The sequence below is a fragment of the Sciurus vulgaris genome, assembly GCF_902686455.1.
Source record: "Sciurus vulgaris genome assembly, chromosome: 5".
In the NCBI taxonomy this organism is placed as follows: Eukaryota; Metazoa; Chordata; class Mammalia; order Rodentia; family Sciuridae; genus Sciurus; species Sciurus vulgaris.
The window spans coordinates 19,560,648-19,588,239 of NC_136465.1; the positions used below are offsets into that span (position 1 = coordinate 19,560,648).

The following is a 27,592-nucleotide window of genomic DNA, read 5'->3' on the forward strand; positions in this document are numbered from 1 at the left end:
GATGATGTCATTGTTATATTTTCATTGATTGAAAAAGTAGCAGATGAAAAACATTTAGGAAGTTGATATTAACCCACAGATTTGAGGGATAGTTAATTTTATGTTTCAACCTGCCCTAGATCACAGAATGCCAGATATCTCATGAAATATTATTTCCGGGTATGTATGTGAGAGTGATTCCAAAAGGAATTAGCATTGTCAAATGTGATGGGCATCTTCCAATCTATTGAAGACCTGAATAGATCAAAAAGGAAGGGAGGATTTGCCTGACAGAAATTGACCAAAGTCACAGGCCATGGAGTAATCAACTTGCTGTTGTATAAAAAATCACATGGGAAATAGACAAGATTGACAGTAAACACTATAGTAAATAAGAAGCAGAGTTTCAACAACAGAACACAGCCTTGGGATCACTGTTGTTTGAGGTACAAAAAGAGGGCAGTATGGGAGGACCTGGATCATATGTTTCAAGGGAAGGAAGAATTTTTTGAAGTGCAACATTATTATCAAATGGTAGGATACTGATTGTGAAAAATAAAGACTAAAATGTTTCCACTGAAACACTTGAGGGCCTTATTAAGAAGAGTCAGTGACTGGGTGAGGATAAAAACTGCCTATAGGGAATTGAAAATAAAAGCAAGGCAACACAGTGAAAATAATGTGTGTATACATTTCTCTGTATATAGTCACAGTTAGTAAATGAGAGAGTTCATCTATATTTTAAGACTGAGTTATCCTTTTTTAGTTAAAACAAAATTTCATCAAACTAAAATGTCTTAAAATATTTAACTTGCTTGCTTTATGTAAATAGGTGTAAGATGGGAAAATAGAAACAATCACAGTGGTCAACTGTGCTCCTTTTTTGAAAGTAAGAGGGAGAATTAGAATTGATTATACGTTTAACATTAGTCTAAGTAAGTTTAGCAGAAAAATCGACTTCTCCACTGTGACATCTACAAGAATTCTCAGATTTTTCAGGAACCCCTTCCTGGCATTCTCTCAGTAGCCTTTCTTATCCTGAGCTGTAAGGAAGTATAATTCTTCAGTTAACACAGCCTGGGTAGGTTTTGGTTTGGACCATTAGAGAGATTCGATTTGACCACATGAGGTTTCACTTTTCTCAGGCTCACATCTCTCATGATTCCTCAAATGCTTCAAGTGCCAGGCTCAAAAAACTAGCCTTTCAGAATTCTGATTATTACATTCCGCCACCATGCCTGCACTGATACCGCCATGCTGCGGCACCCCCATCTACCAACACGAGATAACCTCCAACTTGGGACGCTGCAGCAGCCTCCTTATCCACCCTCCACATGGTATCCTCCATCTTGGGACCCAGACAGGACCTGGAGGCAGCCACCTGCTGCAGTGCTGACTGCTACTGTGCTGTATCACCAAACAGGCCACCCAGTGCACAGCCTGTTCGTTCTGCCACATCTCTGAAAGCAGTCACCTCCATCTTGGGACACCTCTGCTGCCATCTTGGGTTACCTCCGCTGCCACTACCACCATCTTTAGTTGAGGCAGTATCCATCTTGGGCACTGGCCAGAGACTAGAAGCCTAATGTCAAGGTACCCACAGGTTAGCTGCCACCATCACCACCAACTGAGGACATGGCCACTTCCATCTAGGGATAATAGCCAGGGCCTGAAAGAACAACACCAAGGTCCCTGCAGGTTTGTTTACATCTGAGGTATCCCTGCTAGATGTGCTAATAACCACTATCTTGCTGCAGAGGCAGGAGAGAGTCTTTCAAGGGCTTAGTAGGTTGGAAGAGGGTGTGAGGGCATCTTGATCCCAGTTTACCTGGCCAACCAGTCTGGCATCCACCAGGATCCCAGAGACAACTCAGATAGTGCTTGCTGGGACCCAGCATCAACCTGGTACATGCGTTCCTCCCCCAATACGGCATCCACCGACTACCTGGTCCTACCGGTTTGGCAATCAACAGGGCCCTCTGGCTTCTCAGTCCCCAGTCTCCCAACCACCTTCTCACCACCAACATGTCCAGTGCTTGCAGCTATGTGGCTGGCCCACAGCTCTCAATACCTGGCCCTGATATGCCCAATAGAGAAAGATTTTCTTTGACAAGTGCACAGGTCCTAGTGCTCAGTCCCCAGGACCTCCAGGGAGAGAGATTCCTGAGTGGGAAGTCGACAGAGTGGGAGCAGGAGAGAGGAAACTCAGAGACTAAATTAGAGGCCAGGAATTGTGGGGCCCACAAGTGAGGGAAGGGGATTAGACCAGGCTCCTGCATCACACAAGTGGACCCCAAAAGAGAGTCCTGGGATGCAGTTTTCCAGAGGGCTGGCAATTGCTATGCCCTGCCTCCAGGAGTCCTGCCTCCAAGTCTAATCCTCCCACCTTAGTAAACTTTCACCACCTTAGAGTGGAGTTACCAGAAAACTCCAGAAAACCCACCCATCAGAAGAGAAGGGAAGCAGAGAGGATATTGAGCTCCAACAGAAACAATTGTTCAATTTTATTTCAAGACTCTTTTCTTTTTTTTCCCACCTATTTTTTCTCTTCTGGTTTTGTTGTTATTGTTGTTGTTGTTGTTGTTGTTATTGTTGTTGCTGTTGTTGTTGTTTTCATTGCCTGCTCTCACATCCCCAACATTTTTTAAATCAAGTACTTTTCAAGGCATCAGGCTACTGAGGACTGGAAGGTTTGAACAGTGTATTACAGTTTGGTTGCAGATTCTTTTATTTTTTATTTTTACATTTATTTTCTTTTTTCTTTTTTTACTTGCTCTCTCTGTTTTCCTCTTGCTTATCTGTTTCCTCGGAGTTTGTCTTTCTTTTCTCCTGCTAACAACCAACTTCTTTTGATTCCTCTTTCACTCTTCCTATGATCTAACACCTCTATATTCTCACCTCCTACCTCATTAACATCACATCCTACACCCCTCCCCCATTCTCTCTCTGTCCACCATTAGAAGGTGTAGACCTTATTACAAACCTAATCTTTATGTTGTAGATAAAAATTGAACACAACATCTCTGTTTATTGCAAGAAAAATGTTAATGTCTCAATAGAGGCTATTTGGTTTAAGACTGCATACTATTTCCATTGGGTGCTGTTAATATTGATCTCCCCCTTAAAGGCAAGGTATTGGAAATCTGCAGGGACAGTATAAATCTATAGGGTGGAAACTATAATACCTCACATCTGCACTGCTAGAGGGGAAGACACATGAACAACATGAAAAAAACAAGGAAATAAAGCACCCCAAACAAACCAGGATGCTATATTAATAGAATTCATTGACAGAACATAGAAAAAATGTCAGAGAAGGAGTTCAGAATCTACATAATTAAAATGATCTGTGAAGTAAAGGATGATATAAGAGAACAAATGCAGGCAACAAAAGATCACTTCAATAAAGAATTAAAAGAGCAAATGCAGGAAGCAAAAGATTACTTCAACAAAGAGACGGAGATTCTGAAAACAAAATCAAACAGAAATCCTGTAAATGAAGGAAACGATAAAACAAATTAAAAACTCAATAGAAAAACATCACCAATAGACTAGATTATTTGGAAGACAGAACTTCAGACAATGAAGACAAAACATTTACTCTTGAAAATAAAGTTGACCACACAGAGAAGATGGTAAAAAATCATAAACAGAAGCTCCAAGAATTATGGGATCACATGAAAAGATCAAATTTAAGAATTATTGGGATAGAGAAAGGCACAGAGATACAAATCGAAGGACTGAACAATTTACTCAAGAAATAATATCAGAAAATTTCCCAAACTTGAAGAATGAAATGGAAAATCAAATACAAAAGGCTTAAAGAATGCCAAATGTACAAAATTACAACAGATCCACACCAAGGTTCATTGTAATGAAAATGTCCAGCATACAAAATAAGGGTAAAATTTTAAAGGCCACAAGAAAGAAGTATCAGATTACATAAGGGGGAAACCAATTTGGATCTCAGCAGATTTCCCAATGCAAACCCTAAAACCTAAAATGTCCTGAAACAACATACACCAAGCTCTGAAAGAAAATGAATGCCAACCAAGAATCTTGTGCCCAGCAAAATCGAGCTTCAGATTTGATGACAAAAAACATTCCATGACAAACGAAAGTTAAAAAATTTACAAACAGAAAGCCTGTACAACAGAAAATTCTTCACAAAATGTTCCATGAGGAAAAAATGAAAAATAACAATGAGTGTCAGCAAAGGGAGGAACTACACTAAAGGAAAAGCTAATCACAGAAGAAACCAAGTCAAGTTAAAAACGAGAAATAAGCCAAAAAGACTGGGAATACAAAACATATGTCAATAATAACCCTGAATATTAATGGCCTAAACTCATTAATCAAATGACATACACCAGCAGATTGGATTTTCAAAATAGATATCTTTAAGAGACTCTTCTCATAGGAAAAGATATCCACAGACTGAAGGTGAAAGGATGGGAAAAAAACATCATACCCACAGACTATGTAAAAAAGCAGGGGTTTCCATCCTCATATCAGATAAAATGGACTTCAGGCCAAAGTTAGAAGGGATAAAGAAGGACACATCATGCTGCTTAAGGGAATCATACATCAAGAAATAACAATTGTAAATATATATGCCCCAAGCAATGGGGCATCTATGTATGTCAAACAAACCCTTCTCAATTTCAGGAATCAAGTAGACCACAATACAATAATACTGGGTGACTTTAACACACCTCTCTCACCACTGGATAGATCTTCCAAACAAAAATTGAACAAAGAAACTGAAGAACTGAATGATATAATCACTAATCAAGACTTAACAGACATATATAGAATATTCCATCCATCAACAAGCAAATACACTTTTGTCTCAGCAGAACATGGATCCTTCTCTAAAATATACCATATGTTATGCCACAGAGCAACTTTTAGCAAATGCAAAAAAAAATAGAGATTCTACCCAGCATTCTATGAGCTCATAATGGAATGAAATATGATATCAATGCTAAAATAAAAAAAACAGAAGACACTCCAACACCTGGAGACTAAATAATAAGCTATTTAATTCATGGTTGATGCATGGATAGCAGAAGACATCAGGGAGGAGATTAAAAAATGCTTAGAGGTAATCAAGAATATTGGATACAACATATCAAAGTCTCTGGGACACTATGAAAGCAATACTAAGAGGAAAGTTCATTGCATTGAGCTCATTCAATAAAAGAACACAAAGTCAACAAATAAATGTCCTACCATTACATCTCAAAGCCTGAGAAAAAGAAGAACAGATTGACACCAAAAGTAGTAGAGGACAGGAAATTATTAAAATCTGTGTTGAAATCAATAAAATTGAGCCAAAATAAACAATTGAAAAACTTGACAAAACAAAAAGTTGGTTCTTGAAAAAATAAACAAAATTGATAAACCCTTAGCTACACTAACAAAGAGAAGGAATTAATAAAATCCTTGATGAAAAAGGGAATATCATGACAGACATTGTTGAAATACAAAACATAATTAGATGCTATTTTGAAAATCTATACTCCAACAAAATAGAAAATCTTGAAGATATCGACAAATTTCTAGAGACATATGATCTACCCAAACTAAATCAGGAGGACATACACAATTTAAACATATCAATTTCAAGAAATGAAATAGAAGATACCATCAAAAGCCTTCCAACCAGGAAAATCCTGGGATCAGATGGATTCTCAGCTGAGTTCTATAAAACCTTCAAAGAACTAATACCAATACTCCTCAAAGCATTCCAAGAGATAGAAAAGGAGGGAACCCTTCCAAACTCATTCTATTAGGCTAGTATCACCCTGATACCAAATCCAGACAAAGACTCATCAAGGAAAGAAAACTTCAGACCAATATCCCTGATAAACATAGACTCAATTAAGAATTTTGGCAAATCACATACAAAACATATAAAAAGATGGTGTGCCATGCTCAAGTGGGGTTAATTTCAGGGGTGTAAGGTTTGTTCAACATCCAGAAATGAATAAGTGTAATTCATCACATCAATAGGCTTAAAGTTAAGAATCATATGATCATCTCAATAGCTGCAGAAAAAGCATTTCATAAAATACAGCACCCCATCATGTTCAAAACACTAGAAAAAATAGGGATAGTAAGAACATACCTCAACATTGTAAAAGTTATCTGGGCTAAGCCCATGGCCAACATCATTCTAAATAGAGAAAAATTGAAAGTATTCCCTCTAAAACCTGGAACAAGACAGACTCTCACCACTTCTATTCAACGTGGTCCTGAAAACTCTAGCCAGAGCAATTAGACAGACCAAAGAAATTAATGGGATATGAGAAAAGAAGAATTCAAACTATCACTCTTTGCTGACAACATGACTCTATACTTAGAGGACCCAAAAAATTCTACCACAAAACTTCTAGAATTCAAATGAATTCAGCAAAGTAGCAGGATATAAAATTGATGCCATAAATCTAATGCATTTCTATTCATAAGTGATGAATCCTTTGAAAGAGAAATTAGTAAAACTAGCCTATTTACAATAGCCTCAAAAATAAAGTAAAATACTTGGGAATCAATCTAACAAGAGGTGAAAGACCTCTACAATGAAAACTACAGAACCCTAAAGAAAGAAATTAAAGAAAACTTTAGAAGATGGAAAGATATCCCAAATTCTTGGATAGGCAGAATTAATATTGTCAAAATGGTCATACTACCAAAAGCTTTATACAAATTCAATGCAGTTCCAAATAAAGTCCCAATGTCTTTCCTCCTAGAAATACAGAAAGCAACCGTGAAATTCATTTAGAAAAATAAGAGACCCAGAAAAGCCAAAGCAATACTTAACAAGAAGAGTAAAGCAGGAGGCATTGCAATACCATACCTTAAATGATACTATAGAGCAATATAACAAACATGGCATGGTATTGGCACCAAAATAGACAGGTGGATCAATGACAGAGAATAGAAAACACAGAGACAAACCCACATAAATATGATTATCTCATCCTAGACAAAGTACCAAGAACATACATTGGAGAAAAGATAGCCTCTTCAACAAATAGTGCTGGGAAAACTGAAGATCCATAGGCAGTAAAATGAAATTAAACCCCTCTCTCTCACCCTGCACAAAACTCAACTCAAATGGATGAAGGACCTAGGAATTAGACCATAGACCCTGCACCAAACAGAAGAAAAAGTGGGTCCAAATCATCCCATTGGCTTAGGACCTGACTTCCTTAATAAGACTACTAAAGTACAAGAAGTAAAAGCAAGAATCAATAAATGGAATAGATTAAAACTAAAAAGTTTTTTTTTCTCAGCAAAGGAAACAATCAATAACGTGAAGAGAGACCCTACAGAGTGGGAAAAAATCTTTACCACAAGCACTTCAGATAGATTATGATCTCCAGAATTTATAAAGAACACAAAAAACTTAACACCAAAATTACAAATAACCCAATCAATAAATGGGCTTAGGAACTGAACAGACACTTCACAGAATAAGATATACAATCAATAAATAAATGAAAAAAACATTCAACATCTCTAGTAATTAGAGAAATGCAAATCAAAACTACTCTAAGATTTCATCTCACTCCAATCAGAATGGCAATGATCAAGAATACAAGCAACAATAAGTATTGGCAAGAATGTGGGGAAAAGGATACACTCATACACTGCTGGTGGGACTGCAAATTGGTGCAACCATTATGGAAAGCAGTGTGGAGATTCCTTAGAAAACTTGGAATGGAGCCACCATTTGACCCAACTATCCCACTCCTTGGCCTATACCCAAAGGACTTAAAATCAGCATACTACAGTGATGCAGCCACATCGGTGTTCATAGCAGCTCAATTCACAATAGCTAGATTGTGGAATCAACCTAAATGCCCTTCAATAGATTAATGGATAAAGAAACTGTGGTATATATACACAATGGAATATTACTCAGCCATAAAGAAGAATAAATTATGGCATTTGCAGGCAAATGGATGGAATTGGAGAATATCATGCTAAGCAAGATATTCTTAGCAAGATTGACTAATCCCCCAAAACTAAAGGCCAAATGTCTTCTCTGATAAGTGGATGCTGATACATAATGGATGGGGGTTAAGGGAAGAATAGAACTTTGAATTGGGCAGAGGGGAATAAGGGGAGGGGAAGGGAAGGGTCAGGGGGTTGAGAAAGATGGTGGAATGAGAAGAACATCATTACCCTATGTACATGTACAATGTGTGTGCCTCTACATCATGTACAACCAGAAAAATGAAAATTTGTACTCCATTTGTGTACAATGAATTAAAATTCATTGTTTTCATGTATAAAAAAATAGAACAAATAAAAAATTTTAAATAAAAAGGACCTACACAACAGAAAAAGATTTCTGAGTATTAAAGTTTTAACACATATTCTACTTACCTATACAGTGTCAGTACAAAGTATTTTTTCTCATTGGACTTCAAGAAAATATCTACAAAAGTAAAACCTTGTTCTTTGTTACATTGCATTGTTTACTATCTGTGTGGTGCAGCTTCCCTCCTTTTTTAAGAAAAACCTCTTCATTTGAATAGTGACTTGGCAAGCATAAAGAGAAAGGTCTAGTGCCAGAATCCGACATATGTACCATAAAGAAATGGAACACAGCACAACTCTGGGACTTCAAGTTGTTTAAGTGAAAGAAATTCGTAGCAGAAAATCATATATAAAACTGGATTAGTTAACTATTGCTATACAACAAAGCACCCCCAAAACTTAGTGGCATAAAACAAGAATCATTTACTTTCTCATGAGCACTTTGGGATGAGCTCAGCTGGGTGACTCCTCTGGTGGTTTCTCCTGAGAGCGTGCATGTGAGTGCAGGCCTCAGAGAGTTCAGCTGCAGGGTGACTGAGCCAGCATGGCCACGCTCGTGTACCTGGCAATTGGCACTTGCTGCTGCCTGGACTTCCTCGGTTCTTTTCCAATGGTCTTTCGTCCTCCAGGAAGCTAGAAAGAGGCTCTTCACATAAGAAAGCATTGTTCCAAGACAGCGAGAGTGGAAGCAGACAGAAGTCTTTATACTTAGATTTGGAAGTCACACAACTTTGTTTTGCCAAAGGGAGTCTCAAGATTGATGAGACTCAAGGAATGTGGAAATAGACTTCACCTGTTGGGGGAGAAAGGGCATTACAGAAGGTCATAGATGGGGCAGTGTGATTCGCTCAAGGTCTTTGCTGATAATTAATTGGAGATAATCATAAGAAAACAAAGGATGTCTGCCCAATAAGAAACATCATACCTTTTTCTTTTTTTATCGAACATGATTATGACTTTTTAAATGTGTTCTTCTAAACTAGACCACAAGTATGTTAAGGGTTAACATCTTACCCTTTATCCCTTGGAGCACACAGAGGTTAGGGTAGCATCTTCCCATAGGAAGAGTGCAAATATTAATAGTAATAAAATACTGTATCTGTAGCTAATATTTATTGAATTTCACCACACTATGATCTAAAATCTGTGTTTGAGTTACCTATCTTAATGCTTACAGTAGTGTTACTAGGAAAATATTATTATTATTACCCTCAGTCAAAAGATGAGAAAGCCAAACCTTAGCAGAAACAAATAATCTATTCAAAATTATAATGGACAAAGGGAGATCATAGACCAAGCCTACCAGACTCCGAACCTATCACGTTGCTTGCTGTGTTGCTCTGCACTCCCTTAGTTGAGGACACATGTGAAGCCCTGGAGGCTATTGGTTGGTCTAACTCCAGGCAGGAATATCTACACACCAAAGTATAATTGAGTCTTTTATTTACTGGTTCATAAGGGTTTTTCCCCCTTAGTTATTAGTTATATTTTGCAAATGCTGAAGGTGTCCAGAGTGATTTATTTTCATCTCAATTCCAACACATTTTGGGCTATTTTATCAGTCTACAGGGAAAACAGATTGTTGTTTTTATTTTGATTTGGCTTGTTTTTTAAAAACTTGGTTTACTAGGTAAAAATATTGTAAGTATTTGCCTGGGGACATTGCCTTTGGCAGACAACCTGTTTGTAGAGTCCAATTCCCATCAGCTCAGTAGTTGAGATTAATGATGTGGGAAGAGTTTTGAACACTCTAGGTGGCAGAACGGATGATTTAACAGCAAAGCTGTGCAAATCAATCTACCCCACATCTCACAGTCATCTTGTAAATTTACAGAAAAAAAGTAAAGGGAGAAAGAGGGAAAATGAGAGGGTGGAGGAAAAAATAACACCTATTTCAGTGTAGAGAGTGAGAGTTGTTTTTAAAAATGTTTTGTATGTATGTTTTTGTTTACTTTTATCCCAATACAAATATGATACAAAAACAAATAAACCTCTGCCATAATGCACCCCTCATTGTTGGGAGTATGTACATTACACAAATAATACCTTTCTTCCTCAGAACCCTAGTTCTACATGAGCAATTGAGTAAGCTTGAGCTTTAGGCAAGGAGCATGCAGAAAAGAGGAGGGTGCTGGACAGGGAATTGCAGACTACCAAGACTTTAGAAGCAAGAGAAGGTAAGGGTAGTTCCGTGTTCCCAGGATTCTGAAAGCTTGAGCTTCCCTGCTGGACACAACAGGACTACTATATGACCCAAGTAGTCCTGAAATAGTCTCAGACATCCTGTAGATCTGAACCAGGAACAGAATACAAAACTCTCCCCAGATACCATCAAGGTAGACTTGGGTAGTGACTCTGGAACTCCGTCAGATGCCACATAGACTCACCTTAATCATTTTATAAACTATGTAATGACATGATCTTACATTTTATCAAAATTTTGAACACTATTTCTCAAATTACAAGATTATTTGTATAATCATAAGCTGTGTAGAAAAAATGTATTAAAAGTAATATATGTTTATAATAGTAACAAAAATTAAAATGTACCTGTTATCCTGGAGACTGTTACCTGTGATCTAATGTTCCTTTTCCTCTTCTTCCACACTGACAGGATACTAGACTTTTTTTTGACTGACTTATAGCCTCCCAGAATAAAGGCAATGTTTCTCAAGCTTTCTTGCCATCAGGAAGGTTGTGTGAACACCTTATTCCAGTCAATGGAATCTGAGAGAGACATAAGTGGATTTCTTGTACATCAGTTTCTAAAAACCTTCCTTATAAGACACTTGAATGTTCTCCTTGACACCTTCCTGCTTATCTTTTCCTCAGTCTTGCTGCCTAGACTGTGGTTATGATAGCTTCCACCCTTGTAGCTATCATAAGGACTAAATTCAAAACTCCTAAGGACTGGATTTGAATATGAAGGCAGGACAATGTGAAAGGCACCCGGAAACCTGAGGACTATGTGACAGAGTTATCATATTTACCCTTTGCATGATGCCTTCATGAGAAAAACAGATCGCGTCTTTCATGGTAAAGTCATTGTTATTTCGAGTGTCCTTGACTTTCAGCCAAAACTAGTTGTAGGTGGTATACCTAGGAATAAGATAAAGAAATGTAAAACACCTACGTAAAGCATATTTTAGTTAATGGTAGACATAAATGAATACTTGAATCAGTAAGGAATCATGTTAATTTTCTAGTTGAAAAGATTCAATATTATAAAGATATAAATTCTTCCAAAATTAACCTATAAATTCAATGAAATGTCATTAAAATCTCAATTGGATTTTTTAATGGATCTTAAAAGACTCTTTATACTTGGGATTCTGAAGTTCATCCGAAAACTTAATGTATACAAACACCCCAAAAAATCTGAGAAAAAGAGTCAGTAATAGCAACTTACATTTTAATATAAACCATAAAATATACTAATTAAAATAATGTTATTGGAATAAAACATAACTATAGATTAGTGCAACAAAAATACTCAAATGCATACTCTATGTGCAGGAAACCATGTATATATACATGTTCAATGAATATATATGTAAATATATATAAAGAGATACATTCATATGTTTAGTATTTTTAAGGGAAAATGTTAAATGAGTGATGTTGAGGCATTTAAATGTAATTTTGAGAAAAATTAGGTATTTATTTCATGACATTTTCAAAAATAAAATCAGGATAGATTAAATATCTATATGCAAAACAAATCTAAAAATTACTTATAATGCAATATAGAAAGCTATTTAAAATACAATTCTGGGTTAAAAGAACTCTTGTAAGCAATTCTCAAGATTAATAAGAGAAAATTAATTCATTTTTAATACAAAAACTTAAAACTTATTTCCAGTGAATGGCACAACAAAATTAAATATCAGCAACAAGCTTGAGGAAAGTACTTCAATATATGGTTCATGTAATTTATAAATAGTAAATCTTTGTAGCATATGAGGAGCTCTTATAAATTTAAAAAACTGAACAAAAGTTTCCTAATTACCAGAAAAAGGAACTCAAAAAACCTACAAATGTAAAAAGATAAAATTTACTTACCATCTTAGTAATAACAGAATTCAAAATAAAAAAATTACATATCAACTTTTTCAGTATCAGATTACATGATTCTAAAAGATTGAAATTTTTTGTTTTAGAATGGATATGGATAGAATCATAAGAAAGCAATCTGGCAATATTGCTTAATACTTCAGATGTATATATCTTTGGCCCAGCACTTCCACTTTCAGGAATATAGCACATAAAATGTGTACCCCATGTACACAGATCTATGAATAAGGGATGTCTACTTCAACATTGTTCATGAAACTCTGAATAAAGTTTGAAGTCTTTCCATATGAGATATTTGTGAAAACTTCCAAAAAAGTGAAGAAGGGGAAAAAAAGACAACAAAGTACGCGCAAAATTTTTCCATATAAGCAAAAGAGAAAACAAATATAGATAAGATGTGTATGCATGGAAAAAGGCCTAACAAACCAAACTTAGGAATTAGACAAGAAAAGTAAGTTTGAAGAGAGACCATCAGGATTTTTCTGTATACTATTATTGTCTTATTTGAATGGTTCTGACAGTTATTACTCAGAGAATTACACATATAAATGCAAATTAAAAAGTTTTTTGAACCTGAACAATGAAATCTCATTAAACCAAGGGGATAAAAGGGAAGTTTACAATTTTAGAAAGCAAGGGTGTTACTTGTCAAACAGGTATTCCAAAACCACAAGCTGAAGTACAGTGTTTACTGTGATCATCACACTGAACATGTGAGCAGTCTCAGGGGCTACAGACCAGTAAGGTCCACCAGGGCCCACGCTAACTATTTCCTAAAGATTCAAATCCCATTTTTCTTCAAATCCAAAATATCTTTTGAGTGTCATCTTCACAAGAGAAATACTCCCAGCCCCCAAAATATTTGAACTTAGAGCACAAGCTTGTTGAACACTGTGAAGAGTTGTCTTAATACTAAAATAAATCTGAACACTGAAAAGTTGCAGTTTTAACTGTATATATCATTTCCGGGGTACTTATCAGTCAATTTAGGTGTTGGAAATACAGCAAATCCCATTAGCATATGTACAAGTAATGCAGATTTGCAGTGTAATTTGAATAAGTATGTTATTTATATATAACAAAATAGTGCTTATTTTATGCCATAAAATTACAGAAGTGTCCAAAAGGTTCTGTAATACTTACACTAAAATAAAGTTATTTGAGTTTTTACTACTGCCATGAAATATTGACTTTTTTCTTTAGATTCCTTTATCAAATTGACTGACAATTACTGATTATTGAAATGTGAGACTTTACAAATGTTTTATCTTATTTATCTTTGGAATTCCAATAACGCAAAAAGATATTCACTATCTATGTAAACATGGAAAACAGTGTTTAAAGGGGAGAGCATTTATCCAATTAGTTATTTTACCTCTGTGAATCCAAAACAGTTGCATCAGAAGAGCAGCACAACATAATGGAAAGTGGCAGAATCCTCCACTATTCTCCAGAATATACCAGCTAGGTGAAAATATGCTGTCTCCTTAACCTCACTGTACACTAGTTAATTTTTTTTTTAAAGTGAGTTAAGTCAGTTGACGTGTAATTGGCCCTTGCTAAATATTATGCTTCCCTTTCAGTAAATGTGCTACTGGACTTTGAGAAGATAAAGGCACAAAGTTCATGGACCCTTTTTTGTTCCTTTACAGAAGCAATAATTTAGACATTATGTCTGACTTAATTATCATAAAAAAAAATCAAGTCAGATTTCCGGGCCCCACAACAAAACTACTGAATTAGAATCATAAGGAATAATTTCCAAAATGCTTTACAAAGATCCTTCCAGGTAACTCTACAATCAGCCATTCAAAGACAATACTAAACCAGACTTTCAGCAAAAGCAAAAAAGCATATTTTAAATTACTGACGATAAATTCAGCAGAATTAAAATAATCAGAATAAGCAGGAGAAATGGTGCATACTTTTTGTATCTTCTCATCTGAAGTCTCTTCATTTTGGTCATATGTCTACTTCCTAATTTTTTACAGTGTAAATTAAGGCCCTCATAGTAAAGAGTAAATGTCATTCTTAGCAAATATTGACAGCCTCTTGCTTATTCAAGCAGACAACCTTTGCAATCTAGTATCATCATGATAAATTCCTAAGATTCTATCATCATTTCTATCTGGTCAAAAGTGTTGCTTGCTGAAAAATCTACATGTTACAAATTGCTTTGCTATTTGCTTCATTTTGCTTCATTTGCCTGTATCATTCATGACATGTGACATTGTGATGGAAAGACACACATGCAGAACCACGCACTGCGCTCCATTAATTTTATTTGTTTACTTCAGTGAAAGCTCCAGTCACTGCTTCCAAATAGCAACTCCTCTTTCTGGGTCAAGAACACAGGATGACAAATGGAGTGTGATGTTACTGAAAGTAATTCCAAGTTACTTCTTCTATCTCAGGTTGGTATATGATCTAAGAGTCACAACTCTGGAAAGGTCTTCCTCAAGTTCATGCTCCTGTCCACAGGTTAGCTCTCCTATCCAGCTGAACAGGAAAATGCACTTTTCAAAGTCAACTTTTGAGATTTTACAAGGAAAAGTGGGTACATGCAGATATCAATGTGAGTTTGTAAAATGCTATTGGACCAAAAATCCTCATACTTTAAAACCAAATACAACACACCAAAGAGACGTTTAGTCATATACAGAAATTGCTTCTAGAACTTACGAATTTTGTGACTGTTTATTTGATTCAATGATTTGGAATAATCAGATTGGTTAGTCAATTCTGTTTCTTAGCTTATCAACATCAGAATTTTGCTTACCTAGGGACAGAGCAGAAAGTAGCCTAAATGGAACAATTTTTGAAAGTACTAAACTCCTGTGTCCCTTAAAACATCTTCTCATGATATGTAGTTTAAGTGCCTTTCCTTTTCCTACTAATGGTTAAATTTGGTGAAGGCTTTGGAGCTGACTTCATGTATTCAACTCCTGTCTCCATCAGCCAAGTGGCCATAAGCAAGTTCCTTAACCTCCTTGTGCCTCTCAATTAACTTGATTGAAAAAAATAAAATAAAATCATCTTTCAGGACAGTTGAAATAAAGTGGGATAACCTATTTAAACAAAGCCTGACCCAGGTACTCCATGCCAGCTGTTATCTTTAATATCATTCTTATTAGAAAGCACAGTGAAAACCTGCTTTGCTTCAAGGACTCTCTCTCTCTCTCATCATTATGAACTGACAGTAGTTGTTAATAGCTTTTACCTGGATTCCAGTTACATGAGACACAGAAGAGACAGAACGCATGGCATTACAATGACAAACACCATGTCTCTTTCACATACAACCTCTGGTCTCTTGATTCAACACATTCCTTCCATCCAAATCCTAATCTTTCCTGCAAGTCCCATTTAAACAATTCCCCTTTTCATAACAGCTCTCCCGAACCCTGGGATATGAGGTTGCCCTTTCTTCTGGAAGCAATTGCTAACACTCTGCTGTTTCTGTCAAGAAGTGTTCTACACATTTTGGGTGTATTAGTTTACTGAGTCCTCAAATATTATATGAGACGGGAAGCTAATTGAAGCCTGAGAACACAGATAGCAAGCGGTGGACCCAAGACTAAAATGTAGGCCTTCGGTTTCAATGGCTGGTTCTTGACTTCTGTTCTTTTTTTTTTTTTTTTTTTTTGGGGGGGGGGGGCTATATGCATTATTATTATTATAGCTTTATAATTACACATAGTAGTTGGGTTCATCCCAACAAATTCATACATGCATGGAAATCAATATCATTTCATGATTCCCCCTTTTCCCTCCGGTCCTCTCAACCTTCTCCCCTTCTCCTTCCTTTATGCTATTAGACTTCCTTTCACTCATCCATTAATTTGTATTTGATTGGTTCTTTATGTGATCCTTTACTTCCCCCTTTCCTTTATTTTACTCTATCTCCCACATATGAGACAAAACATTCAACTTTTGAGTTTCTGAGTTTGGTTTATTTCACTTAAATTATATTCTCCAATTCCATCCTTTACCAGCAAATACCATAATTCCATTCTTTTATGGCTAAGTAAAGCTCCATTGTATATCATATATACTATTTCTTAATCTATTCATCCATCAACAGGCATCTGGTTTGATTCCATAATTTAGCTATTATGAATTTTGCTGCTATAAACATTGATGTGTCACTATAGGACGTCAATTTAGATCATTTGGAAAAATACCAAGGAGTGGGATAGGTAGGTTATATGATGGTTTCATCCCTAGTGCTTTCCAGAGTGGTGGCACTAGTCTGCAAATCCACCAACAGTGTACAAAAGAACCTTTTCCCCTACAACTTCACCAGCATTTATTGTTGTTTGTATTCTTGATCATTGCAATTCTGACTGGATTGAGATGAAATCTTAGTACAGTTTTTTCCTGATTAATAGAGACGTTGAAGATTTTTTCATCTATTTGCTGGCCATTTATATTACTTGAGAAGTTTCTATTTAGTTCTTTTGCTCATTTATTTATTGAGTTATTTGGTTTTTGTGGTGTTAAGTTTTTTTGAATTCTTTATATATTCTGGATGTTAGTTCCCTAATGGAAGAATAGCAAGCCAGGATTTTCTCCCATTCTGTAGGCTCTTTCCTCATGTTCTTGTTTCCTTTGCTGTGCAGAAGCTTTTTAGTTCAATGTAATCCCACTTGTTGATTCTTAGTTTTATTTCCTGCACTCGGGGGTCTTGTTAAGGAAGTAGGTGCCAGCACCTACATGATGTAGTGTTGACCCTATGTTTTCTTCTAGAAGTTGTAAAGTTTCTGGTCTAATTCCTAAATCTGATCCACTTCAAGTTGAGTTTTGTGCAGGGTGAGAAATAGCAGTCTAGTTTCATTTTCCTACATATATCTATCCAGTTTTCCCAGCACCATTTATTTAAAAAGTTGTTTTTTCTCCAAAACATATTTTTGGCACCTTCATCAAATGTTGGATGACTGAAGGTATGTGGATTTTTCTCCATGTCTTCTATTCCTTTGGTCTTTATGTCGATTTTGATTCCAATACCATGCTATTTTTGTTACTAGAGCCCTGTAGTATAATTTCAGATCAGGTATTGTGACACTTTCTGCTTTGCTTTTCTTGTTTAGTATTGCTTCGGCTATTCTGTGTCTCTTATTCTTCCAAATGAATTTAAGAATTGCTTCTTTCTAATTCTGTGAAGAATGTCATTGGTATTTCAATGTGGATTGCATTGAATCTGTATATTGCTTTTGGTAGTATGATCATTTTGACAATATTAATTCTACCTATCCAAAAACATGAGAGGTCTTTCCATCTTCTAAGGTCATCTTCAATTTCAATTTCTTTCTTCATTGTTCTATAATTTTCATCATAGAGTACTTTTACCTCCTTGGTTAGATTCATTCACAATTTTTTTGAGGTTTTTGTGAATGGGATAGCTTTCCTGATTTCTTCCTCAGCTGAATCACTGTTGGAGTACAGGAAAGCTATTGATTTATGGGTGTTGATCTTGTATTTTGCTACTTTGCTAAATTCATTTATAAGCTCTAGAAGTCTTCTGGTGGATTTTTTTGGGTGTTACAGATATAAGATCACATAATTGGCAAACAGAGATAGTTTGACTTCTTTCCCTATTTGTGCTCTTTGATTTCGTTTTCTTGCCTTAACACTCTGGCTAATGTTTTGAGGACTATATTGAATAAGAGTTCTCAATTTCATTGATTTCAGCTCTGATCTTAATTATTTCCTGTCTTCTACTAGTTTGGGGGTTAGTTTGTTCTTCTTTTCCCAAGGCCTTGAAATGGAGCATAAGCTTATTTATTTGGGATCTTTATTTTTTTTAATGTAGGCACTTAGTGCTATAATTTTTCCTCTTAGAACTCCTTTCATACTATTCTAGAGATTTTGATATGTCACATCTTTGTTCTCATTCATTTCTAAGAATTTCTCAATTTCTGTTCTCATTTCTTCTTTGATCCATGCTTCATTTAAGAGAGTATCATTCAGGGCTGGGGATATAGCTCAGTTGGTAGAGTGCTTACCTCGTAAGCACAAGGCCCTGGGTTCAATCCCCAGCACCAAAAAAAAAAAAAAAAAAAAAAAAAAAAGAGTATCGTTCAATCTCCACGTTTGTGTAGTTTCTATTATTTTTCTTGCTGTTGGTTTCTAGTTTCAGTCCATTATCTGATAGGATACTGGGATTATATCAGGTATTTTTTTGTATTTACTAAGATTTGTTTTGTGACCTAGGAGGTGATCTACTTTGAAATAAGTTCTATGCACAGCTGAGAAAGTAAATTCAGCTGATTTGGGTACAGAGTGCTATAGATGTTCCTTAGGATCTACAGCATTGTTTAGGTTGAAAATATCTTTATTGCTTTTAAGTTTGGATGACCTGTCTATTGGTGATAAGGGTGTATTTAAATCCCTCAGTATAATTGTGTTGGAGTCTATGTGGGATTTAATGTCATGAGATTTTATTTATTTATTTTTATGTAATTGGTTTGCAATTGACATTTGGGGACATAAATGTTTATATTATTATTATATCTTCTTGTTGGATTGTTTTGTTTTCTAGGATGTAGTGGTCTTCTTTGTCTTTTCTAATTAATTTTATCTTGAAATTTCTTTGTCAGATATGAGAATAACTGTTCCTGCTTGTTTTCTTCAACTGTATGCTTGAATAATTTAGCATTCTATTACCTTCAGCCTGTGGATGTCTTTGCCTATAAGATGCATCTCTTGTAAACAGCATATAATTGTATTTTGTCTTTGGATCCATTCGGCTAATCTGTGTCTTTTAATGTGGGAGTTGAGACCATTAATATTTAGCATTAGTATGGATATATGTTTGGGGTTTCCTACCATTTTGATTTTTTGCTATATTTTATCCTGCCTTGATTCTTATTTAATGGGTTATTCTTCAATTGAACTTTCTCTGTTTATGAGTTTTAGGAATTCCTTTTTGGTTTCTCTGTGTGAAACCATCTTTGAGAATTTTTGTAGTTCTGATTTCATACTCATGAATTCTTTTAGTTTATCCTTATTGTGGAAAGTTTTTATTTCCCTCTGCATTTTCAAACTGAGTTTTGCTGGGTATAGTAACCTTTGACTGACAGTTACTTCATTCCAAGCCCTCCTTGATTTTAGATTCTGAGCTCATAAATCAAAAGTGTACCTTATTGGTTTGCCCCTAAGGTGACCTGGTGTTTGTCTCTTGTGGATTTTATTTTCCTTATTTTCTATGATAGGCATTTTGATTATGATATGTCTTGGTGAGCATCTCATTTGCCTGTGTCTATTTGGGATCCTGTACATCCACTGTATGTGGATGTATATCTGATTTCTGATATGGGGAAAATTTACTCTATTTCATTAAAAATATTCTTTATGCCCCAGTTTGTATTTCAATGTTCTTTTCTATCCCAATAATTCTTAGGTTTGGTATTTTAAAATTTTCCCAGTGTTCTGTAATTTTGCTCGTGTTCTATGATTTTTTTCCCCTTTATTGCCTTCTTTGTACTCAAGATCATATAGCTTGTTTTCAATGCCAGAGGTTCTGTCTTCAAGGGCTGAGGCTCTCTTTGCTACACAATCTAATCTGTTGGAGTTTTAAATTCGATTGATTGTGCCATTCATTTCTAGGAGTTCTTCTTGGTTTCTTTCCATTTATCTATTTCTTCATTCAAGTGGTCTTTTTGTCTTCTGTAATTGCTCTTTTAATTCCTTCCTAAGATCTTCTTTCAATTCATTGAACATTTTCATAATCCATGTTTAATAATCTTTCTCTAGATTTTCATGCACCTCAATTTCAGTTGGCTCTTTTGTTGGGGGATTGTGGATTTTGAGGGGAGGTTTATTTGCCTGTTTTCTCATGTTTTCAGAGGTTTTGGTCTTGTGTGTCAGTTAAGGTAGATTCCTCTACCTCATTTTTTTGTGTGTAATTATCTTATTTGTTCTGGGACGTCTCTGTTTTTGATGTTTGTGTAGATTCCAAGAGCTGGAGCCTGAGAGCCTTCTCTGATTGTTCCTCCTTGGATCCTCATTGTTGGTTTTGGGGCTTTTGTATTCTCATTTGAGTTGGTATAATGCCAGGGAATGTTTAAGTTCAGCAGCAGAGTCTCTAACTCGTTAACTTCTAATGTACCTGTAGATTCCCAGCCCCTCACATAAATGGGGGAGAAGTAAGCAATAGTAACAACCAACAACTCACAGAAGGGGGGAGAAGTAAACAATAGTAACAACAACTGCAAACAGCAAATAATACACAGTGTTAAAATAAATACCCAGATCCTACTATGAGTCTTCAACATTAATTGCCATCAATAAAAAGGAATGATAGGTTCAGCAACTGCCAACAGTGAAAACAATAACTATGAACTAGCTCTGACTTATAAGCAAATAACAGATGTCAATTATATTATCCACAGCAGGAATTAATGTATTAGTATTAATGGTGGGGGCAGGAGTTATATAAACCAATTAGTTCCAAATGATAATAAAAATGCAGTTAATTAGGGGAAAAAGAAATGTGTTAGGAAGTTAGAAAAGACTTTACCACTTCAGAAAGTGAACAGAGAGAATGCAGAAGACATGTAGCAGATGCTGTTCATACAGAAGGAGGGGGAAATAGAAGAAGCAAAGTATTGGGGGGGAGGGAGAGAGAACCATATAATTTGGTCAGTAGTAGGAGAAGATAAGAGAGAAAGAGAAACAAGAGAAATAAACAAATGAAAATAATACAAAACCAAACTAAGATATGCAATCCAAAATACCTGAACCCTCACAAAAACAATGTTAGGAAAAATAATTACATTAAAAATGCTAAAAATGAGAGAAAAGAGACAAATAAGTGTATAGATTTATGTCCCTGAATCAATCAGTACAGTCAAAATTCACATACACACACACACACACACACACACACACACACACACACACAGAAGGAATAAAATTAAATTAAATTAAACTAAATTAAAAAATTTTTTAAAACTCCAAAATCTTAGTGAAGACTGAAGTAAACTTCTCTATTGAGGTGGTCAAAAAAGTTGACAAATTGGATGGTCAAGTCTATGTCCAATAGTCTTTCTTTCCAATTCTTCTTGAATTATGTACTGATAGAGAGATGGGGTGGAGATTGTTAACTACTTGTTTTTGTGTTGCTCTCTGAGCTACCAGTTGGAGCAGCCTAAGATTGAAGCTGTTTGATTGAAACTGTAAGATGGAAGCTCAGCATCTCTTCCCACCAGTAAGAGGTGGGGTAGGTTAGGATGTACTGTCAGTTTGCATTTTGTCCATTCCAACCAGTTGATTGCACTCCCAGGGTACCCCTTTTGCAGCATTCTGTGAGGAGAGTTACAGCAGGTGGCACTGAGGTCTAACCTGTCCTCAGGGGCTTCGTAGGGTGGGGCCTGCTTTAGAAAGACTAGATCAACTTCCCCCTAGGGGTAGAGAGTAAGCCAATCTCTGATGCAGGTCTGCTTTTCAGAAGCCTTCCAAGAAATCTAACCATGGGGTGGCGGGAGAAGAAGGGGCACCACTCGTTGCTACCCAGGAGCACAGCCTTCCCAGGCTTAGTCCTGAGTGTATTCACCCTTGCCCACTCAGGCTTCTGGCCCACTTCAGCTGGTCTCATGAACTGCCAGACATAAAGAAGAAGCAAGTCAGGCTCTCCTCCACCCTTCCAATTCAAATTCCCTGGGGTACAGTCTACTCTGCACCTGTTTTACTCATGTTCCATCATGCCTGGCCTAGATCACTCAATAGGTACCTGCAGGGATACTGTCTGTGTGTGTGTGTGTGTGTGTGTGTGTGTGTGTGTGTGTGTGTGTGTGTTTTCTGGTTGGTCCCACAGTTGCCATGGCAGTATGCTTGCCCCAAGATGGCTCCCACCTCAGCTCTTCAAGGCCAGTTGAGTTACAGAGTTCACTTTTCAAGTTCCATTGTGCTGTGCAGTCTCTGGATCAGCTAAGATTAGGCAGCATTTTTTATCTAAGGTTTCTCTATAGCAAGACAGTGATCCCCCTCCTTCTGCCTATTTCTGAGTCCCTAAACCCCTGCAAATTTCTGAGTCCCTAAACCCCTTTGAGTGTCCAATATTAAATATTAGCAAAATCCCTCTTTCACCCACCTTCCTGAGAAGCCGTGCACCTGCTGCTTTGGTCCCACACCACAGCACACCTTGGAATGCATGCTATTTCTGCTCCTCTTGTGAATGCTTTCAGAATTCATATGTCCTTGTCATACCTCTTGATTTATCCCAGTAAATATTTTATTGCTATTTGCTTTTTCACAAGTTTACATATTTACCCTTCAACTAGATTAAAAGTTCACTGAGGAAAAGTAACTCTTTGTTTAGCTTATGATCTCTCAAAATACCCACCACAGCAGGAATAGTTCCAAAATTTCTCTGTAGAGGGGATAAGCAATTCCTATATTGAGGGAGAAAGCAGATATACTTTGAATCTTCATTTTTCAAAGCAATAATTTTTACTTAGAATATAATTATTTGGTGGGCATTTGTATTGGTGGAGAAGCTGATAGAATTTTGCATTGGCAAAAATCCCCAATCACTCCAGGGCCCCAATACTGTGCAACAGTCATAAGTACACAGAAGGTACGTGGGGAATGTTTGGTGTATTATTTTATTAATCCAATAAGCTTTAAGTGTCAGGAAACGCTATGGTGCCTTCATAGATATTAAGGAGTGTAACATTTCTAGGAGGAAAATGGACTGTTCTTCCCACCTTATCAATAAGGTAACAATTACTTTCCTGTTCCAATCCCCATTCCAGGATGTCCCACTGTACAGGTCCAGTGAACTGTGGCCACTCTCAAACAGCACTAGACATATGGTAGCTGAGAAAGGAAGCCTTTCCTTAGGAATTAGAATCAAGATTTTATAGTACAATAAAGCCCAAGACCATATCTTTTTCCTCTATGAAACTTGCAAAAAGAAGCCAGAATTTAATTAAACTGCCATTACTCCTGAATTACATATCCTCTTTACTACTTGTTTCCAAAGTTCTTCATTATCTTGTAGTTTCCAGTCAAAAACAAAGAAGGATAAGGAGAAGAGGGGGAACGAGAAAGAAGAGGAGGAGCGGGAAAGGAATGCGGTGGAGAGAAGGAGAAGGCAGCTGCCAGAGGAAAAGGATGTCTAAGGGAACCCTTCAGCCATTTAACTATTTTCCATCTCAGCGCAACAAGAGGGGATATCAACAAGAGGGGATCACATAAGAGAACAGAAATTCACTGTACAGCATTGTCTGTACTCTGGTACTAATTCACTCTCTGGTTGTACTACTTAATCAGCTGTGTTAACGAAGTTAAATTACTGAACTCTCTTTGCTGTTGCCGTTGTAACCAAATACCATACCACTCTGTGGTACTCTGTGGCTTGGACAAAGGAATTTACTTCCCACAGTTTTGGAGGCTGGAAGTCTAAGATCAGGGTGTCAGCATCATCAATTTCTAGTGAGGGTCCTCTTCCTGGTTTCTCAACTTCATGTTGTATCCTCATATGACAGAAAGTGAGCAGCAGAGATCTCTGGGACCTCTGCACAAGGACCTTCATCCCATTCATTAGAGCTCTACCCTTTTGACCTCTCAAAGGCCCCATCTCCAAGTACCGTCACATAGGCATTAGGCTTCCATGCAGAAATTTTGGAGAGACACAAACATTCTGACCATAGCATTAACCATTCTCTGTTTCAGTTTTCTCATGTATAAAATGGAGATTCTAATGCCGATATAGCTTAGTGAAATAAGATACACAAAATACTCAACATAAAATACTCCAATATACAGGCACATTGCAGACCAGTAGCTAATAGGTATTATCAACGTTAAGGCTCTCAGGGCCCATTTAGCATGCAGACGACAAGGGCAAAGGAGAAGGTACAATCTAGATAGTGTAAATAGAAATTCTTCCTTAGGGTATGCTGCAGTGGGGGGAAAGTCCTATACTGGTGACAGAATAGAACAATATTCTTTTTTAACAACCTTATTGAGGTATAAATCACATACCACACAATTGGTCCATTTAAAGCACTTGATTCAAGGTTTTTAGTACCTGTACGGAGGTATGCAGCCATTGCCATATAATTTTAGAACATTTTCATTACATTAAAAAGAAATCAAACTCTATGCTTTTAGAATAACATCACATAAACATTCTCTTCTACAAGTATTACCAGATGTGAAATAGAAAAATAGTACCAAAAAAAGTACAATAGGCCATCTTTATAAATTACAAGTTTATTTAAATATATCATACCCTACCTAAATTGCCTACAACCTGGCCGCCTTCTGTCACTTTAGTTATTTACTTCACAAAGTCTCCTTCTTGATTATTTGTTTATTTTCTTGCTTGTTATTTCTATCTAATCATTGGAAAGTTTGCTTGATGAGGGCAGGGAGCTTTTCTGCATCTTAGAGGAGGGCGTTGGACCTTATATGAACCCAACAATCATTTGCTGAATGAATAACTTACATTTGCAGTTTGGTTTTCAGGTATTTTAGAGGTATTTTAGGGATGGCATAGATTAGGTGAGAGAGAGAGAGAGAGATTTATTATAAGGAATTAGCTCATGTGATTATGGAGGCTTGAGAAGATCAAAATCTGAGGGTGGGCTAGCAAGTCAGAGTTCCAGGAAAAGCCAATGTTCCCGTGGGAGTACAAAGGCCATCTGCTATAGAATCAAGAGGAGCTGATGTTGCAAATGAAGTCCAAAGACTGTCTACTGGAGAATTCTAATTCTGTCTTGCTTGGGTGAGGCAAATCTTTTGGTTTTTTTCCGTCCCCTATTTCAACTGATTAAATGAGGCCCACCCACATAATAGAAGCAATCTGTCTTACTAAATTTCTACCTATTTAAATGTTAATTTCATCCAAAAATGGTCTCAGAGAAACACTCAAAATTGTATTTGACCAAATATCTGGGTACCTTTATGGTCAAACAATTTCGCACAGAAAATGAACCTCATCCACCATTTTAGAACACTTCACTAATGAACCTACTATATTAGAATTACTGGCAGTGGGCGGCGCCCGCCATCCCAAATGTGGCGGCTCCGCTGGGCGGTATGAACCTCCGGGGGCCGCTGCCACTCCCACCGGGACTCCCAGGCCAGGCTTCCCTTCTCCACGCAGCGCCTGGCGCACTGAGAACTTGCAGCAGCACCTTGATGGACGAGTTGGAGTCGTCATTCGGGGCTTGTTTTGCTTCTCTCGTGAGTCATGATTGTGTCAATGGCACCCATCAGTGTATCCAGAAGTTTCTAGACATTGCAAGACAGACAGAACGCTTCTTTCTACAGAAAAGATTGCAGTTGTCTGTCCAGAAACCGGAGCAAGTTATCAAAGAGGACGTCTCAGAACTAAGGCATGAATTGCAGCAGAAAGATGCTCTGGTGCAGAAGCATTTGACAAAGCTAAGGCACTGGCAGCAGGTGCTGGAGGACATCAATGTGCAGCACAAAAGGCCAGCCGAAGTCCCTCAGGCTTCTTGGCCTACCTGGAGCAGGCTTCTGCCAATATCCCTGCGCCTCTGAAGCAGACCTGAGAGGGGTCTGTCCTACAAGGTAGACTCTTCAAGACCGTTTCACCAACCTCTCTGTGTGGGCGTGACATTTTAGAAGAATTCTTTGCCAGGGAATGAGTTGGTGTTAATTTTGTTTCTGCCTAAAAATTTCCCTGATTTTTGTGAACTGTTAATTACTTGATTAGTTTATAAAATGCTTATGGCTTGGTGAACCAAGTGAGGTTTGGTTTGTTTGTAGCAAAATTTACACTTAGTTTGATGACACAGATTCTTTTTTTTGTTGTTGTTGTTTTGTTTTGTTTTGTGTGTGTGTGGCTTGTTTTTAAAATTTTTATATGACTTTTATATAGTTTTTTTCCAGTTGTTAGTTCGTTATTATCTGAGGGGGAAAATTACAAGACTCCAGAATCAGGGGAGAAGGAGTTTGGTTTTAGGCCTTTAACAATTACTACCCATTCATGATAGTAGAGAAAAATATGTAAATTTGCTGTCTCAAGACTTTGAACTACCTCAAAAAGAGGAATCTAATGCAATGTTTGTAATGCTTCCATAGTAGCACAGATATTTTGTAAACGTTTTTTGTAAGTGGGTCAGAAAAAGGCTTAAAATATGCCGTTAGTGTAGTAATATCACAGTAGGTCTTTAATTTGATGCTGCCTTTTGTTTGGGTGAGTTTGTGTTGTGTGGTGTTGCCTGTTTGATGGGGAGCTGTACTAGGAGCATGATATGCTAGATGCCTTGCAGTAATGAACCAGTGTGAGTAACATAGCAGACCCAGTCTCTAGCACGACAGCTGGGACACAGGTGAAGTACAAAGGTCAAAGCTTGGTCTGATTCTTCTCCTTTTGAATTTTGTGTTGTTTGCTTGTGTTTTTGTTTTACTTTTTGAAGAAAAGGCAGTTTACATGAAGGAAGATTCTTGCTCATGAATTTGATTGCCAGGGACTAGGGCCTTGGGGCAGAGGTGACCTGCAGAGTGATCCTCGGCTCCTTCACCTCCATAGAGAGCACGCGGCTCCTCTGGGGAAGGTATTTGCCCTCTTGTTGGAGGTTTTCTGTTCTCTGTTGTATGCTTTTCTTAGATTACATCCCTTCAGCCAGTACAGACACTCCACTGTCTTCTGAGTAGTCGGTAGGTCTGTGGCTCTTTTGTCCTCTCCGATGAGGAAGATCCTTCCCCACAAGCTTTGATATCCACTCTTGTTCCTGGTCTGGCCTGGGTGCCACCTGGTCGAGAAGCCTCCACTCCATTCCAAGGCACAGGACTTTCGTTCCTTCCACTGCCTTGTGGGTTAGGGTATGGTCCTTGTTTCTGTGCCCCTTGCTGCCTTGTATGCTCATGGGAAATAGGCATATACACAACATGTATTTTACATGATACTTTGTTCTCATTTTGTATGTGTGTGTGTGTGTGTGTGTGTGTGTGTGTGTATTACTCATTTTTTTGTGTGTGCTTTGAGGATGATATTTGTTTTGTGGACCTATGACCTGTGTTGATCAGCCTGAGGCTAGCTTATCCCCTTGGTTGGAATGTATAGGTCGAAACTTAAAAGTTATTTTTTACCCATAAGGGTATAACCTGGTCATCTTATGCTAATTAGAAGCTCTGACTGGCAGCTTTAGGTTTCTTGATTAAAATCCTAAATAAACTAAGTTTGAAGCAGTCTTTCAATGATAAAGGTGTTTTTGGTGAAAAG

General features: G+C 37.0%; 1 pseudogene across 1 annotated transcript; it reads left to right on the forward strand.

The window, feature by feature from the left end:
• Positions 1-1,233: 1,233 nt before the first annotated feature.
• LOC306662157 (mediator of RNA polymerase II transcription subunit 28-like) lies at positions 1,234-25,916 on the forward strand (annotated as a pseudogene). The gene is made up of 3 exons: positions 1,234-1,421; positions 23,393-23,507; positions 25,381-25,916. The product of its transcript is annotated as a mediator of RNA polymerase II transcription subunit 28-like (transcript).
• The last annotated feature ends 1,676 nt before the right edge of the window (positions 25,917-27,592 follow it).